Raw genomic sequence first — 20,613 nt, forward strand, 5'->3', positions numbered from 1 at the left:
TAAATATTGATTGTTATAATGAATGAGAGATTGTACACTGCAATACATATGAAGAATTAACATGATTCAATATTTCAATAGCACTTTACTGTGATGTCGATTGAATATTTATTAAGATCAGTAAACTAAGGAATAAAACATAGGAGCTAGCTTTACGTATTAAAGAAAAAATGAGACATTCAGTGATTATTGAACAAAATTCTTTTCTGAACTCAAAAATATATGCAATATACAAATTGCGAATTTCTTTCCACTGGATTCCTTGTAGAGATGGTACGTTGATTAATATTATAATCAAAGTGTCAGAATTAGGAAGAGAATTAATAGATCATGAAAATGAGCATGAAAATAAACAAACAATGAAGTCACTGCTGGGTGGTATATGAAGCGATTGTAATAATTGTGTCATTATTGTACAATGATGAATAATGTTGGAATTGAAACAACAAAAAAATCAACACTTCTTTTCTTACAATGCAATGAAAGCAATAATCATTTTGCAGCATGCATGATTGGAAAAAGCAGTCTTTTAATATGACATAGTGAAGACTAAGCTTTTTCCAAAACTGTAAGAAGTTCATAAATTCAAAAAGTAGCGTTTGTTGAATTTGCAACAAAAATGGTTATAATTTGAATTATCTTTTGCACACACACAACAGAAGAGGAGCTTAAAGATTGTTAGAATATTTTAAAAAAATGTTTCCAGTGTTATTGTATTACAGTCAATATCCATGATAAATTAGAATTATTGGTTTAAACAACAAAAATTTTCATTAACGACTGAACTGAAATATTAATATCAAATGCACTTACTGCATGGACGAGTAAACAAATGCTTACTGTTATCATTAGTCTCAGGAACAATAAGATACTCAGGTTATTCCACTGAACAGTAATTAGCTGATGATGAATATCTTTGTGTCACTTTATGTGCACTGTTTTGTGTGAACATTGACTTCAAGAAACTTGAGATATTTACATGAATTAGGAATAGATTGATAATTGGGTGTTAAGGATCTTATTTAAGATTAGACTTTTTAAATAGTTGGTAGAATTGCTGAGCAAAACACACTTCAGACATCATGCAATAAATGAGATAAGTGATTGTGAGAAACGAAGTTCAGTCACTTCAATAAGTTCAGTCCGGAACAAGACCGAAATCAGTAGTATCGTTTATTATGCTGTTGCAAGAGGGGTGTGGTGTCCACTGTCCACAAGGCACACACACACACTGAATTTAACGAGTACACAATATTTATGTAATTCGTTTCTCTTCCCTCCTCCCATTGCTCCTTCACTGTTTACAACTACTTCTAATCTAAACCGGCTGTTTATCTCTGAACTCATCCAGCCTCGTACCTGACAAAATGTTTATTTCTGGCCTCACAAGGCCGTTTGACCACCTCCCTCTGTGGTCTTATTGTTATTTATCCTTCTTCACTGCCATCTGTTTCCGTGCTAACCATAGCATAATTTCTTTTTATTCTTTATTTACAGCTAGCCTTATGACTTTTTGATGGTGTTTTTTTTGTTCCTGCTGAAGCGGAAACAGATGCTTGTAACTGTTTGTACAGGCATATCTAGCTTAACCTACACCCCTCCGCTCACAGCACCTTAACTATTTGTCTATAACATCTACCGGTTATTGGCAGACACATTTCATTCTTGTATGCACATTTAAGCTAATACAAAAGCAATAATATATTTCCTTCACATAGTTTTCATTCTTGTTAACTCAGCTCTTGGCTGAAACAATTATACATTGGTGTGAGTTCATTTCCCTTGAATACACAATTATGATTGCAGAAGTAACACTGCTTTACATATATCCCACAGTGATAAATATGCAAAATCAAATTTCAAATGAATGCACTTGGATATTTTCACAGCAGTTCAATCTCACATTCAATATAAATAGGTGAGTGGAAAATGAAAAAAAAAATCACACAATTCATAAACAGATCAATAATTAAAAATTGATAATAAAATGATTTTGCATTTGTTTATTTGACTGAACAAGAAATTTATTTTTTCTCCTCATTTTTATAGCACTGGAGCATCAAGTTCTATGTACTGTTTGAACTCAGCTCTTCAGAACAAAAGAAAATCAATTAATATCATTACTTTGTATATTTCATCTGTATGACTGCAACATTCTCAAATATTTTCCAAAGAATATTGATTGAGTGGAATTAGATACATTCTGTTATTAGTGGCCTAAAGTAAATAAATAGCACTACTGTGATTATTGGAATGAACAACAGATGGAAGCATATCTAATATTAAATTTAAAGGCAATTCAATTGATTCTTAGATATTTTCTAATCAACATTCAGAGCTGCTCTGACACAACTCTGTGCAAGGTGAGAATTGAAACTGTACCTCCTGGTCTGGTAACAGAGACACTATCAGAGCTGCACAACATTCCTTCATAATGTTCCCAACCAGGCTGGGCAGGTCTATAATCACATGCTCACTGTGGTTACTCAAGTGAAAAATAATCAGATGTTTATTGTGATAATTGGATTGGAATTAAATGGATGAATCCTGTGTGTAATGTACTGAAAATTAAATAGTAGTTTTCAATAATGATGGGAATTAACAGCTGTCTTAATTAAATATGATTTTATGATAATTTGTGGAATGACAAGTTGACAGATTTGTGTGATTACTGTAAATTGATAAATACAAATGAATACAATCATTCTACATGTTCATAATAGTTTCTCATTTTATGAATGCAACGTAATTTTTTTATTGTTCTACACGTAAATTGGAACAAAATGAAGACTTGGTCAGTCAATGGGACTATTCAGCTGAAGACAACTTTCATGGTTTCTGAAAATGTCTGGTTTCTAAGAAGCCACCATTTCCCGTGAGTGTTTAATGAAACAAGAAAGATGTCAATCCTTTTTTTGTGTACTTCAAAAAAATTCTCGGAATTTAAATAATTGTGCACAAGAAAAATATTCAACTATTATTGTGATTAGAAGCACAATAAATGTTAACATTGAAGTGAATTACAATCAAATCATTTCAGAAGTGTTTCCAAGTTTAAAATGAAAAGCAATATTCACAATGATTGAGAGATTCTACATTGCTAAGTCCTTGCAATAGTTATTATATGGAACCATAATTCCACATTTACATCCGTTACTAAATTGAACAATTATTCGATATTAGCAACAAATTGATTTTAAAACTACTATTAATGAATTTAAGAATAATGAGATATCTCATCTTACTATTCCACTGAGTAATGTGCAGAAATGAAAAGAAATATTGCAGTGTAAAGTAACTGGTGTTCTCTGAATATCAATGACTGTGATGACTGTGATCTTTCAAATGAGAAAAAGTCAGATATTTACAAAGGATGTCGCAAGGGCAGTTATTGGTCTTTTCTGTGTGTATTGGCCCGACCAAACAGGTTTTTATATTGTAGCATTCACAATAAGAAATATGAAAAATATTAATAACACATTAACTTGGACTTCATAACAAGCACAAAGTGCTGTGTAATTATTGTAATTGTTAATTGTTTCTAGAATATTGATCGATAAATTAACTTAATATTTTGAAAGCACTTTGCTCTGACGTCGATTGCGTAATAATTAAGATTGATAAACAGAAAATTAATATATAAAAAGTCACTTTAATAATTCTAAAACAGCTCAGCAACAATTGACACAGTTCAACATTGGGTTTTTTTTTGTTGAGTCATGTTTTTTAAAAAAATTTATCGTGATAAATGTTTAGACATCTATGTCAGAATAAGGAAGAAAATAATTGGACCGGGAAAGTGAGTACTATTGTGAATAAAAGGTCGAATAAATGACATTTGTTACAGAAAATTATTTTGCACAAAATGACTGATAATTACGTGATTATTGGTCATTGACAACTAATGCTGGAAGTAAAAGAAACAGTTTCTAACTTTTCCAAAGCAGGTTTTTTTTCTTATAATGAAATTAAAATACAAATCATTTTAAGGTCACATGATTTGAAAAAGTGTCATTTAATGTAATATTTGAGATGAAGAATCGTTCTTCTTCCCCCAGTGTAGTCTTTTCAATAATTTAAAATTTAGTGTTATTTGAACTAAAGAACAGATGGGTGTACCTACATGACTTCTTTTGTGTGCAAGGAAACAAAGTCAACAATATTTTTAAGTTTCGTAGAGTTAATTAGCAAAATGCATTGAAGCAATCATGCATGAAGTGAGATAAGTGAGACAGAGACAAATTAAATGTTCAAATGAGCACGTCGATATTTTGAAAGCATATCAATCTTATGAATTATGAATTGGTGGATGAAAAATAAAAACAAATTCCTGATAATTCAAGAATGAACAGTAATAAGAAATTTAATTTGTTCAAAGCACATAACAATATTTAAATAAATTCCAATATTTGGTTACAATTGTAGGTGATCATATGAAGTTGCATTTGGTTATTTTGCTGAAGAGGAATTTCGACTGTTTATTTTTTCATCTTTATAATACTGGAGAATAAGGATTTATGTGCTTGAAATGTCTGAACTAGGTTCTTTCAAACAGAAAAAAAAATCAGTGAGTATCATTTCTTAGACTCTTCCAACTTTAAGATTTCAACATTCTCAACTACTTTTCCAAGGAATGTCGAACCAGCAGAATTAGATGCATCGTTTTATTAGTGACCTGAAGAAAATAAGTAGTAGATATGGTGATGATTAAAATGCACAGCAGATTGAAGTATATTTCATGTTGTTTTGAAAAGCAGTTCAGTCTATGCTCAGGTATTTTCTCATAAATATTTGGAGCCGCTCTGACACGTCTCTGCTGAAGGTGGAAATTGAAATCATTCCTCCTGATCTTGTCGCAGAGACACAATCAGAGCTCCACAAGGACCCTTCATAATGTCCCCACCCAGGAAGGGTAGAATCATAGTCACATGCTTACTGTGGCAACTCAAATGAAAACGAATCAGATGTTTATTGCAATAATTTGTATGGGAATTAATTACATATTTTCTGTGTGTAATGAACTGACAAAATGAATTAGTAATTTACAGTAATGATGAAACAAAGCAATAATGACTTTAATTAATATGAATCTCATGATGATCCATGATAGGAAAAAATGCCTAATCATTTGCTCATTGTACACTGATGAACAAAAATCAATAAAATAGTTCCATATGTTCAAAGCAAGTTTTCACAGAATAAAAAGAAAATTAAAATGCTTTTGCAACATAAATGAATAGGAAAATAAATGAATTAGTCACACAATGCAACTATTCATCTGAAGACAACTTCTCTTCTTTCCAGAAATGTTCAAATTCCCAAAGTTCAAAATGTACTGTGACTATTTCATGAAACAATAGTGATGCAAATATCTTTTTTTGCACTTCAAAACGTCATAAGAATTTTAAATGATTTTGTTCCATGAAAAATGATTAACTTGTATTGTGTTTATAAATACAGTAAATGTTAACATGTAAGCGAAACATGATTAAATCAATTCAACTTTTGCTAGGGTTAAAATAAAAATAGATATTTACAACACACACTGCAAATCTTTACATTATTTCATGCATGAGCCATAATTCCACAGATATACCCTGAACTATATTGAACAATGATTAGATAATAGCAGCAATTGGATTGTCAAAATTCTATCAGTTAATTTAAGATACTGAGAAATCGTAGTTGATTATTTCACTGAACAATGTGGAGAAACGACCAGGAATTATTCTAATGAAAAGTAATTATAGTTCTCTAAATGCTTCAGGCTGAGATTAGCGTGATCATTCAAATGAGCAATCATCAAATATTTACAATGAGGCATTGAATGGGAAGTCATTGGTTCCATTATGGGATCATTCACATGAACAGTAAATTGATTTGTATATTGTAGTGTTCGTACTCAGAAACAATTGATGCAATTAAAGTGCGATTCTCACTATATTTGTTAGAAAGATTAATTCCAATAATTGTGTAATTATTGTAATGGCAGTGACTGGAAAAATAACGTTATAATCTGAAAAAATAAATTGTTTTGATATTCTAAAAGCACTTTGTTGTGATGATGATTGGATATTCATTAAGATTGGTAAACTGAGGAATACAATATAATCGCTAGATTTATGGATTCACAAAAATGAGTAATTCAGTTATTATTCAGCAGAATTGTTGTTGGGTCAAACATGCAGGATTACAAGAATGACATATTACCATCCATTGGTTTGCTTCTTGAGACGTGCTTTTAATTTATATACTTTTGTTCATGACCAATGTTTAGACATTCCTGTCAGAAGTAGGAAATTAATAAGTAGATAGTGAAAGTACGTATGACAGTGAATGTAAGATACAGGGAACTTCCATAATTTTGTGATGATTGTACATTGATAAATAACTTTGGACTAAAAAAAAGAAAATCAACATGTTCAAAGCAGTTTTTTTTTATCATAACAAATTGAAAATTAAATAAATCCTTCTGCAGTGCACATGATTTGAAAACACATCAGTCACTAGTCACTCTTATTATTCCTAAACTTTTATTATCGTAAATATTTCGACATTTGTATCAGAACTAGGAATAAAATGAGAAGCAATTCACATTAGTATTTTCGTGAGTGAAAGTCAAAATAAATTTACAGTGCCATCTTTCATTATTTTCTCTGAATAAGCAGATAAAGATTTTTAATGTGCAAGCTCAAAATGTTTTCACCTACAGGTTGTACTAAGCCAAAATACCATTATTTTATTTTGCGATACTTCAGCTGGATTGGAAATCTGCCATGAATGCTAACGTTAGCGTCCTCGCTCATTTGTAATAAAGCATTGTTATTGGTTTTAGCGAAATATTTCATGTGCAATTACTGAAGTGAAATGTAAGAAATCAAGTACATTTATTGGATGGAAGTACTCACCAAATGTTTATTGTGGTTCTTGTTCTCAGAAACAATACGATACTTACTCAGGTTTTTCTCTGGAGCAGTAATTAGATGACCAGGAAGACATTTGTGTGGCTGAGTGTGCCGTGTTCACTGAGCATTTCTTTTCAATTACAATTATATTTTACGAATATAGGAAGGGATTAATAATCGTGTGTTAAAGATCTTAATTAAAGTCATATTTTATTTTAAAAATTACGAGAATTCCTTTGTGCAACAATAATTTGGAGATCTCAGTATTGGACTAGGGTGGACAAAGTTAAAAATCACATGACACCTGGTTATAGTCCAACAGGTTTATTTGGAAGCACTAACTTTCAAGGCTATGGCTCTGCATCTGGTTATCTGGTCTCTGAGGAGAGACACTACTAGAGATACACAAGTGCTTTTCATCATCTTCCCAACAAGGAAGGTTGGGATTATAATCAATTGGGATTACTCAAATGAAAACTAACCCAATGTTCATTCTGATAATTGGGCTGGGAATTAATTAGACTATTTCTGTGTAATGGACTGAGAATGAAATAGTAATTCACAATAATAATGGTACTAAGCACATATGCTCTTACTTACATATTAATATCAGAATAATTGGAAGAAAGATAAATCGACATATCATGAGTTTATTGTGAATTCATAAAAAATACAACTGCTGAATACGTTTAAAGCAGTTTTTCTTATAAAGAAAAAGATAATGAGAATGTTTAGCAGTCGGACGGAATCGGAAGAAAAGGTCATTCACTGTGACTATTCAGCTGCAGACATCTTCCTTCCACAAATGTATAACTTGCAACAATTCCAAATGTATTCTGATTGATAAAGGAAAGAGCAAACACCTGTAAATTCTATTTTTATTGTTTACAAAAATGTCACAAATTTAAATAATATTTTAGCTTTTAAATATTTAAATCTTACTGTGATCAGAAATACAATAAATCTTTGTGTTGAAGAAAAATATAATCAAATGAAACCAAAATATACATCGATATTCACAATAATTGGCAGAGTGAACACTGCAATATCTTTCCATCAGTTGATGCACTGAGCCATATTTCCACTTTTCTATCCCTGACTGGATTGATCAATGGTTAGATATTAGCAATAACTAAATTATTAATATGCTGTCAGTGAACTGAATATTAATGAGAAACTTCACATTGTTGTTTGAACGAGCAATGTGTCGAAATAAACAGTAATTATTGTTGAAATGTCATTAGATATCTCTTAATCGATGAGGCTGTAATTACTTTGATTGTTGAAATGAGTAGTATTCCAATATTTCCAATGAGCATTGGATGGAAAATCGATGCTTTTCGGTGAAGAGCTGAACTTTTTTAAATTGTACTTTGGCAGTAATAATAAATGGATTAAATTATGATGTGCATCACATCTTACTGAATATTTTCAAGTTTTCTAACAGGTTTCTAATCCAATCATCATTTTAAAGGGGTAGTTTTGGCTCAGCACATCAGTATCTGCAAACATTTTCAACACATCTCCAAAATTATTAATCTTATAATTAAAAAAAATAAAAAAAAACCTCTGTAAATGTCATTGACTCTATCTTCAGATTATAGGTAAGTTTGTTCTCTACTTATTTTCTTCCTATTTCTGATACCAATGGCTAAATATTGATGAGATTAAATATCATATGAGTGAGGTATTAGTTTTCTCTCAAAGATCTGTGCAGCACAGGAATGGGTCCTTTGGCCCGTAACGTTGTGCTGAACATAATGCAAAAGAAACTCATCCCTTCTGCCGACCCTTGAGCCATATCCATCCAAATTATCTAACTGAACATTAATTAGCCTTAATGTATCTGCCTCCACCACCAACCCCTGAAGTTCATTCCAGACACCTACCACTCCCTGTATAAAAAATAATTGCCCCTCACATGCCCCTTGAACTTCCCCCGCCCCCCAGCCTTAAATGCATGCCTCATTGTTTTGACGTTTCAACTCTGGGGAGAAACTTCCTGACTGACAACCCTACCTATGTATCTCATGATTCTTTGGACTTCAATTAATTCTTCCCCCAGCCACCGCCACTCCACAAAAAAGCAGCCTCTCCAAATCCAGGCAGCATCCCGGTAAACGCCCTCTGTGCCATCTTCAAAGCCTCCATAACCTTCCTGTAGTGTGGCGAACAGAAGTGAATACAATACTTTAAGTATGCCTTAACCAAAGTGTTACAAAGTTGCAAAATGATATCCTGACTCTTGTAATCAGTTCCCTGACCAATAAAGGCCAGCATGCCATTTGCCTTCCTTACCACCCTATCTACTTGCATGGACACATTCAGGGAGCCATGGTCTTGAACGCCAACATCCCTTTGAACAACAAAGCTGTTCGGGGTCCTGCCATTGACTATTTACTTTTCCTTAATATTTGAGCTCCCAAAGTGAGACACCTCACACTTGTATGGATTAAGCTTTACCTTTAATTTCTCTGGCCATAGCTGCAGTTTATCTTTTTCCTGCTGCATTCTTTGACAACCTTCGACATTATTCACAACTGCACTGAACTTTGTACCATCTGCAAGCTTATTAACTCACCCAATTAGGTTTTAATTCATGTCACTTCTATATATTTGTATCGTAACCAGAAGGGTTCCAGTACAGATCCCTGTGGAAAAAAGACAAAAAATGAAGGAAATGCAGAATTCTTGAATAAATGAAGTTTTTTTCAATGACAAAACAATTCTGATAAATAATCTCTGAAGTTGTGATTTTTGTTTTAAATTAACCCAATATTTTAATTCTCAGTTTACTGATCTTAATGAATATCCAGGACAAACTGCTTTGAATATATTGAATCATTTTAAGTGTTGAGTTCTAACATGAATTATTATTTGATTGTCATTCCAATTCTCACACCATCATGAGATTAACATTTTAGTTGAATCCATTATTTCTTAGTGCCAGTATCATAATGAAATATTAACATTCTTTTCAGGTCAACACACCTGCAATCAACCAAAGTTTTCTCACCCAACACTCATAGTAACTATCTCATTCTCTTTCATTTGAATTTTCATATTAATGGAAGGATTATTATTCAGCCTTATCAATTAAGAGATGGCTAATTATTTTTCACTTCAATATTTCAGTTTTTCCAAATATATTACACAATTACATTGCAATAAGGATTTTCTTATCAACCTTAAATTTGGTTTCAGCCATTTTAAAACGAATTATTGCTAATGTCTAACTGGTAATCATTGTTTAAATGCAATATATCCAGCTCTCGATGTGGAACTATGGCTCAATACATCAACTGACAAACAATATTGCACTCTACAATCTCTTAATCTGAGCAAAATAATTTTCAGTATGGAAGCTTATTTGGATTGAATTGGCTGTGAGCAAAAATACATTCTGAGGAAGGGTCACTGGACCCAAAGTATTAACACTGAATGCTTCCCACAGATGCTGCCAGACCTGCTGTGTTGTTTTCCAGCAATTACTGATTTTGTTTCTGAGTTCCAGCATCCACAGTTTTTTGCGTTCTTGTACTGATTGTATTTCACTTCAATGCTAACATTTCTATATTTCTGATTATTACAAAAGAGCTAACTACTTTTCACATTAAACATTATGTAAATTTCATGTGCTTCTTGTGTACACAAACCTGAATTAACAAATGTTTGATCTATTCTTTTACAATAAATCTTGAATTCTTAGAAATCACAATTTTGTGAAACTGAGGAAAGTTGTCTTTCGCTGAGTAGTCACGTTGAATGGTAAATGCTTTATTTTCAATTCATGTGCATTACAAAGCAGGTCAATGTTAATTTATGTATATGAATAACTGCTTCAAACATATTGAATTATTTGATTATCATGAGACTTATATTTATTTAAGATCATTGTCGCTTCGTTCCATCATTATTAGAAATTAGGAATTCTTTTTATCTATTACACACTGAAAGTGTCTAATATAATCCTAGTCCAATTATCACGATAAATATCTGAGCAGTTTTCCCTGTGAGTAACCACAGTAAGTATGTGATTATAGTCCTGCCCTTCCTGCATGGGAACATTATGGAGGGTTCTGGTAATGTCTGTACTAATAGACCATGAGGCAGGCGTTCAATTCCTACCCTAAACAGAGATGTGTCAAAGCACTTCAGAGTTGATTAGAAAATATCTAAGTGTCAATTGAATTACTTTTCAATCCAACATTTTCTCAACTTGTATCTGTTGTTGATTATCATGATCACAATATCTTGAATTTATTTGCTTCAGGTCATTGATTAAAGTATGAATGTTATTAAGGTGAGGGGGAAAGTTTTAAAAGGGATCTGAGGGGCAACTCTTTTCACAACGTGTGTTTGGTATATTGAGATGAGCTGTGACAGGAAAGGCAGCGGCTGGTACAATTAACATCTAAAAGACTTTCGGACAGTTACATGGATAGAAAACATCCAGAGGGATATGGGACAAACACAGGAAAATGGGACTAGTTTAGTTTCGGAAACCTGGCCAGAATGCCAAGTTGGGCTGAATGGCCTGTTTCCGTGCTGTATCAGTCTAACTTTCTACGATTCAAACTTGACTGTGATGAGTAAAGGAAAGCAAAAACAGGTGTTAATTCTATTTTGTGTCCATGAAAAAGTAACATGAATTTTAAATAATTGTGTCACATGAAATAGTTAACTCTTATTGTGATTAGAAATACAATGAATGCGAGCATTAAAGTGAAATATAATTGAATTAATTCAACTGTGTTTCCATGGTTAAGATAAAAATTGATATTCCCAATGATTGAGATTTGTACACTGCAATATATTCACATCAGTTCACGTACTGAGCTATTATTGCACATTTATACCCCTTACTGAACTGAACAAGAATTACATATTAGCAATACATAGATTTTTGTAAATATATCAGTGCACTTCAAAGAAGGAGATATTTAATGTTGCTATGTGACTGTGCAATGTGTAGACATGAACAGCAATCATTGCAGTGAAAAGTAATTACAGTTCTCTGAACTTATAAGGCTGAGATTACTGTGATTATTCAAATGAGCAAAAGTCAGTTTTCAAAGCATGTTGGATGCAAAATCATTGGTTCCATTGTGGGATACTTGACCTGAAAACAATAGTATTGTTACAATGGATAAAATTAAAATATGTATCTGACTAAAATATGTAATAATTATAAGGATAAATATTTCATAATAAATGTTGTTATCTGAACAAATAAGTTGACTCAACAGTTTAAAAGCACCTTGCTCTGATGTTGAATAGACATCATTAAGATCAGTAAACTGAAGACTAAAATATAACAGTTCGATTGATGGATTGAGGACAATAAATTAGCCATTCAGTAATTATTAAAAAGAAATGACTTTTGCTCAAAATGCAGATAATGTATTTCATTCAATTAGTTTACATGTAGAAACATATATTTTAAATTTATTTAATTTTATCCTGATCGACGTTCAAACATTTGTGTCTGAATTAGGAAGAAAATAAGGAGATAATGAAAGTGAATATCAGAGTGACCACAAGATACAGTCCATGACATTTGATAGAAAAAGGAATTTGCATAATTTTGTCTGGTCTTAACTGAATTGGTCTCACCACACAAACACAGTGGCTACAAGAGTAATTCAACTCCTGGCTCCTGAAAGCCTGCCCAACAGCTACCAGGCACAAGTCAGGAGTGTGATGGAATACTCCCCAATTGCCTGGATTAGTGCAGCCCTCACAACACTCAAGAAACCCATGGCCACTTCCATCTCGAAGGACAAAGGCAGCAGCTAGATGGAAATACAACTACCTTCAAGTTTCCCTCCAAGGTACTAACCCACGCTGACTTGGGAATATATCGCCATTCCTTCACTGTCGGTGGGTGAATGTCCTGGAAAGCCCCACCCCAATGGCATCGTGGGTGAACCCACAGCAGGTAGACTGCAGCTGTTCAAGAAGACAGCTCAGCACCAATTTCTCAAGGGTAACTAGGGACGGGCAATAAATGCTGGGCCCAGCGAGTAACAACCAAATCACATCAAATAAATATTAAAATAATGTCTGCAAGATCAAAACAGCTCCGACACTGTCCTAGCTGCAATCTCTGCCTCTTCTTATTGACAAAGATAAAAGGTTACCTTGCTCAACTTTCTCATCAGTACAGTATTCACCCCAGCCCTCTTTTATAGCAACCAGCAGCATTTCCATCACCAGCAGCAACTCCGCATAAAATATTTTGTCAGTAACTTTTCATTAACTGGTTACTTTAATTACAATGCAATCTCTACAAACAGACCAAGTACCTTTTCGGCAACAACAAATTTTCTAACAACTTTTCTTGATCTCTCTCTGCCATTCTTTTTGGTTATATGAGGTAGGGAGGGATTGGATCACCACAGTGATGTAAGATATATGTAACACAGTGAGACAGGAAAGCAAGTATGGCTCACGTTGACTCTTAGACCCCACACAGTGGAACAACACATTCACTGCATAATAAACACAACACAACATTTCAACGCGGTGTGACAGTAATAAAATGTGGATCGGTTGGACAGGCTGGATTTGTTACAGCCGGAGTTTGGGAGAGTGAGGGGTGACATGACTGAAGTGTCTAAGATCCTGAATGGTTTGTTAAGGAGGATGTGGAAAGGATGTTTCCTCTTGTGGGTCATACGTGAACTCGAGAGAACTGCTTTAAAATTAGATTCACCCTTTCAGGACAGAGATGAGGAGATTTATTTCCTCTTAGAGGGCTGTGCAACTTTGGAACTCTCTGCCACAGAAGGTGGGCTCAATGAGTATTTTAAGATACAGGTTGATAGGTTCTTGTTAAGGGACGTTGGGGGAAGATGGAACACAAATCACTAACAGATCAGGCCTGGCCTTATTGAATGATGGAGTGGACTTGAGGGGCTGAAACTTCACCTTCTGCTTCTTTCTCACATGACAAAGGACTAAGAGATTTGTTGAAAATTCATTCACTGGATGTAGGTGCCACTAGCTATGGGCAGAATTTATTACCCAGAGGGCAGGTAAGAGTCAACCACATTGCTGTGGGTCAGGGGTCACATGTAGACTAGATCGGGTAAGGATGGCAGCTTCATTCCCTAAAGGACATCAGTGACCGAGATGGATGTTTCCTGACAATCGAGAATAATTTCATCAATAGACTCATAATTCTAGATGATTATTGAATTCAGACTGCTGAAACTGACTGATCATGGGGCTGTCAGTGAATCCAACACAAGTGAATGGAAACATTGCTCAGAGTCTGGTTCTGGAACATTCAATACAACCAGGAAATGGAAAGTGAATAATTAGCTGAAAACAAGGCCACTGCTCTGTTAGAGACAAAATCAATCAATGTTCAGTTACTGAACATTATTGACTCACAGAATATGCGAACCTGCAGAATCACAGTAAAAGGGGAAAGTAAACAACATTCTTGGCAAAGACAGAATGAACCAACTGCTTGTATAAAAACAGCTCAGAACAAAGGGGCTGAATCCTCCACAAACTGACAAATCAGATTTGTAGATAGAGATTGGAAATCTTTAGAAAAAACCCTTCCCTGCTGATGGTGTGTGCTAGAAACCATTCTCAGGTTGAACTGCCACTTATTTCCCCTCACAAAAGGAGGTGTGTTGCTCACTTACAGACTGATTTCCAGACAAAGGAAACCTGATCAGGGACTCGCAGGTTAATTAAGCTATTAGTGACAGTCCATTGCACACACCAAGAGCTTAGACCACAACAGATTCTAGTGAAACCAACAGTGCAATGAAAATGGCGAATTAGTCTTTATAATCATGCAGCCTCTCTCAATTAAAATAATCCCAGTCAACTTCTCAACATTTTAAAACTATTAATATAAATGAATATATATTTATTTCCATTCCTAATTTCCTCCAAAAAATGTATCTGATTATTCTCTTCAAAATATATTTTCAATGGTGTATTCCAAATCACAATTCATTTCCAATTATTCTTAGAGCAAAACAACTTGCAAACTAAAATAGTTTTCATGTCAATAATGACACTGGAAACTTTGTCATGTAGTTCAACCATATTTCCAAATATTTGGTTCATTATTGCAGTAAAGCTAAAATTAATGTCTATTTATTTTCTCTGATATCCTTCAATTAATTTATTCCCTAATAAGAATGCCCACGGTGTAATGGGTGACAAACGTTAAATAAAATTGAATTTTCATTGCAAGAACTTGTACAAAATATCATATTATTCAGTTCATTCATTGTCGTTGATTATCTGTTATTTTCATTGATGATCACGTTAAATTCACTTAAATAATCACAATAGAATTTTCACCTGTATAGATATGTAAAGTGAATGTCAAATTATTAATATTTCAAGTAAAACCAAATTCACATTTTGCTCTGTTTTATTCCAGGAATGACAGGATGTGTTGAATTATTATGGGAAACAGGAACAAGTGAAGGTGGTGGCTCTCTGACGTGAGGCCTTAAAGCCAAAGGGCCAGGTGGTAGTTACAGTGGGGGAGGTACCCAGTGCCCCGCTCTCCTCAGAAGGCAGTGAGGATGGTGACACTGACTGGAACGGGTTAGATGACAAAGTGCCCATGTATGGACATATGGACGGCAATGGGTGGGATGATCCACTGCCCTATAAGGCCCAGAAGGCCGTGTCTATGACACCACTGGGCATCAAAGCTCAACTTGGAGAGACAGTAGGGAGCAACAAAGGGAACTGACAGAAACCAAACCTGAACCGTTCACCCGCTGAATGACAGATGTTGGTGAATGAACACCCAGCCTGATGGAGAAATGGTAGTAATGGGCCTTATTGGGACAATATGGATGAATTAGTAGAGGTACACAGTCTCACCGAAGATGATGTACGGACCCTCCCTCGGCCCAAGATGCCCTGACGTGTACAGCAGAAACTGTCCCTGCAATGAGAGGATGGGGTGTGAGCCAGTTCCCCCCAGAGTACAGCTGATCCATGGCGCCAGGCATTTACAGATATTACAGGGACACACTGGGGACACACAGGCTGAATGGGCTAAAATAACCTTGGTGTCTTAGGGAACCAAGGGTAATATCGAGGATCATACAGAGAGGAAGCCTGAGGTGTGTAAGGACCACGGGGGATTACCAAACCCCAACCTGTGATGATGAAATAGGTTTGATGTATTTAAAAGATGACATGGGACACTATTTAACTGTAATTATAAACATGGGACTCTCAGTGGGAGATAATTCTAAACACATTCTGAATTGGGCCATGAGAGCTGAGGCAAACACAGAAACAGAGGGGAATAGCTGCAGTACAGGGAGGGTAATCAGACCCACAATGTTACAAGGGAAGCAGGAAAGGGCACATAGACAAGGAACATAGGCAGAGAGAGGGAGATAGGTGTTCATATTGTGAGTGGCCTGTGTTCATGTAGGTATATGCATAGCCCATGAATATTCATTGATGCGCTGTTAAGGGGCCAACATTTGCATGATTCTAACACCGGAGCATCTTTGTCAGTTCCTGATAAGGATTTACCCCTCACCCCCTCAATTACTAAAATGAGAGCAGTCGGAGAGGGAACCTGGGAAGCTGGATGAAGCAAACCTGCCCCGATGTAGACCGGGAATATGACAAAATGTATTCAGATATGGAGGTGTGAAACTCAAGAAGGGACCATTCTGGGAGTTGCTCCTATTTTTTCTAAAATGGCAACTACTGACATCAACACCCGAATTTAAACATGGGGATGCTCCGGCCAGGACTGGGACAGAAAGAAAAGGAAAGGCAACCTCTCCGGAGTAGCTACATTGGAGGGAGACTGGGACAGTCAGAGAATCTGGTGGGTTGTAGCTCGGACCCACTCAGCGGTGTGCGTAACTCAAACAGGAAAGTGGGTTGTTGTCTATCGACTCTGTAGAGATCGAGGGCCCTCTCACTCCCCACACAAATGGGATCTCATCAAAGCTGGGGCTGAGGAGGCAGTAATTGTGACAGTGATAGATTGACAGAAGCTGGAAATAGTCTGGGTCCATACCTGTGGACATTGAATGGCAGAAGAGAGTGGTGTTTACTGACCGAAGAGAAAAGGCCTCCAGGATACTATTACCTCAGGGATCCCACAATATTCCAGTATATCCCACCGATGTGTGTTTGATGGATTTTGTCACACTGATCGAACCACAACACCTCAAGCGGTGAGAAAGAACATATCCAGATATTAGACAGAGTATTGGATCAGGTTAGCCAGGCCAGGCTTAAAATTAACACACAGAGAGTGAAACTGGGAAGATAGAGAGAGACGGAACTGGGACATCATAGTGGGGAGATCAAATCAGGAAGGGAGAGGGAACAGACCCAGCGGGAACAAAAGCTATCATTATAAAACTATCCACCCGCACACCGTAAAGGGATCAGGCAAACTTTAGGATTGTTTAATTATTGTGGGAATTTTGTGAGGAATTATCCAGAAATAGAGAACCATCACGAGCCCTGGCAGAAGCGCGGACATTAACCAGGGGTGAGGGAGGCAAAATGCACACAGTCAGCATGCCTTTGGTATAGTTCATGACTGAGCTCGGTGAAGGTATATCACCCTGTCTGGGGGCCACATTGAGCATGAAGAACAGGTCAGAGAGTTGGTGGAAGCAGCTAACTTTCCCAGTGAAGCAGCAATAATGAAGATTAGAGCTCACAGGGAAGTAGAAACTCCATACCAACGGGGTAGTTGGTGAGCATGGGTGAGCATACTTACTGAAACAGTGCATACATTTGAGGAGGATGCAGTGGCAGTAGCTACAGAAGCGAGAAAGGAAAGTTTAAAGGCATTTCCAGAAACAGTCCCACAGCAAGAGAAACAGGAACGGGAAAAGGGTGGGGCAGTAATAGGACATAGGATGATCCAGCAGTGCCACTGTATAAGACAAACATTATGAAAAACATATGATGGGCTGGCCAGGTTTACTCAGTGGGTGGAAGCATTCCCCTACAGATTCTGACCAAGGGACACATGTTCCAGGAAATGAAGTTAAGCAGCTCTGTGGCCTGTTTGGTACTGAGCAGAAATCCCATCTCACACACCACCCCCAGAGCTCAGGGACAGTAGAAAGAATGAAGCAGACACTGAAAGCTAGTCTGACTAAGGCCCTGACAGAGACAGGCCAGGATGGGTTAGTGTACTCCCCACAATCCTAATAAAACTGACGTCAACCCCAGCAAAGGGAACTGAGCAATCCCCCTTTGAATTAGTGACCGGATGGACTATGCAGCTGCCAGAGGATATGGTCGAGGGAGGGCAGGAGATGTACAATGGCAAGGATAGGGTGAAACAATTTGTGAAAGAACTGACAAAGCAACTGCATGAGCTGAGAGGGGAAGTTGCAGACGGACAGAGAATCAGAGACTGGGAAAGGGAGCTCATAAACATCCGAGCTGACATCCTGAACCCAGGAGATCGGGTCGGGGAGAAATATTAGTGGAACGTATGAAAGAAACACATCCAAATGCTGGACTTGGCTGGGGGAGCCACAGAATTCCAGAGAGGGAACTCTTCCATCAGGCATTAGTAAGGAGCTCTGAATAAACATTGGTCGTGCTGCTCAGCACAGAACTCAAGGCTCCTCTTTGATATTTCTCCCAGTAACAGTTGGGCAGGGGTATGTTGGTGGCTGGAGGTCTGTGACCAGTGCCTCTGTTCCACAAGGGTCAGAGCTGGGACATCTGTCCTTTGTAATACATATAAATGATTAGCCTGAAAAAGTAAACGATTTAATTAGCAAGTTTGTCGATGGCACAAGGTGAAGCAGTTGTGAATCGTGAAGAATGTTGTCAAAGGAAAGATCAAGGACGAGATCAATTGGAAGGTTATGCGGAGAAATTGCAGATAGATTTTAATTCAGACAAATGTGACGTGATGTGTTTTGGGCAGCTCATTGTAAGAGGAATGTATACACTAAAAGGAAGTGCCCTGAGCAGCACTGATATACAGAGGGATCTTCAGGTGCAAGTTCACAGCTCCCTGAATGTGGTGAAGGAGGTGGATGGCAGGTTTGCCTTCTTCTGTCAGGGGACTGAATATGAAACTGTCATTAGGCCCCCTTTGGGGTATTGTGTGCTGTGTTGAGCACCGCATTATAAGGAGGATGTGAGGCTTTGGAGAGGGTGGAAATGGGTTTACCAGGATGTTGCCTGGATTGGGAGAGTTTGGAAAATCTTGGATTGTTGTCTTTGGAAAGTCAGTGGCTGTAGAGTGATCCGAGAGGTTTCGAGTGAATCATCTGAATCGTTTTCCAAGCGGAAAGTACCAATTCACAGGCCATAGATTTAATGGGAGAGGGGGCAAGTTTAAAGGAAATGAAAACCGAAAGAACAGCAGATGTTGTAAACCAGAAAGAAAAACAGAAGTTTCCGAAAAAGCTCAGCAGTTCTTGCAGCATCTGTGAAGAGAAATTAGTTAACATTTCTGAGGAAGGGGGACCGGACCCGAAACATTAACTGATTTTTCTTCACAGATGCTTCATGACCTGCTGAGCATTTTCAACAGCATCTGTGCAAGTTAAAAGGGAGTTGTCTCAGACAAGTTTCTTATGCAGAAGGTGGTCAGTGACTAGAATGTACTTGCCTGAGAGATGGTAAAAGCAGAAACAATCACAATGTTTAAGAGGCATTTGGACAGACAGATAAACAAACATGTGTTAGCAGGGATATGGATCATGTATAGGCAGATGGAATCATGATCCACACAGACATGGTGGGCCGATTATTCTGGTGCTGTACCGTTCTGTTTTCCAGGGGGGAGAATGTGTGGAGCGAGAGATAATATTTTGAGTATAATACGTCTCTTCGTTAGAACACACAGTAAGTTGATGCATTTTGAGAGAAGCAATGTAGAAAGGGAATATATATTTGAATGGCACAGACAGAGAGAGCAGGACAGCAGGAATGCGGGACAATGTGTACAAATCCTAAAAGGAGAGAGAACATAAAGTGTTTTGAGTAAACGTAAGGATGCTGGACTTCATTAACAGAGGGAATGATAACATACTCATGGAAAAGATGCTGACCGTTGAAAAAGTTCTAGTTAGGTCACAGTCAATCATTGCATCCAATTGTGGTCAACAGATTCCTGGTCAGGATGAGGAAGTTAAAATAGCACAGAGGGGCCTGTGCCATACTTTGCTTCTCTTTCAGGATGCATTGGCGACTCAAGGGTTAAACATTCTCCTGCCAAAGGTCTTCCTGCCGTATTGTAAGAGTACAAGGCCTGTACTCTTCCAATACAGACTGAACACCTCAGTAGGGGTGAGGCAGACCATATCTTCAAAACAGAACCTCTTGGAGCCACACATGTGGATTCCACCATAACCCCAGATAGAGCAATTTGACCTTTCCAGACAAGTCTGAGAACCCTGGGCACAACCCTCTAAAACTGCCTCCTGCTCCCATTGTCTAACTTCCCCTCCATATGAGCATAGGTAAGTGAATCCCCCATTTACTGAGAGAAAAACCCTTTTGCCTTAATCTCTTCCTGTCAACACATAATCATGAACAATACGATAATCAGTTTCTGTAATCCATCACACATTATCACAGGTCATTGATATTCATCAAGCTTTGTAATTTCATAATTACCAGCTTTAAACTAGGTAATGGCAATCGCCCATGTGACTGATATGCCTTTGTCTAATTCTTATTAAATATACTG

Source organism: Chiloscyllium punctatum, chromosome 6 (assembly GCF_047496795.1).
Source record: "Chiloscyllium punctatum isolate Juve2018m chromosome 6, sChiPun1.3, whole genome shotgun sequence".
NCBI lineage: Eukaryota > Metazoa > Chordata > Chondrichthyes > Orectolobiformes > Hemiscylliidae > Chiloscyllium > Chiloscyllium punctatum.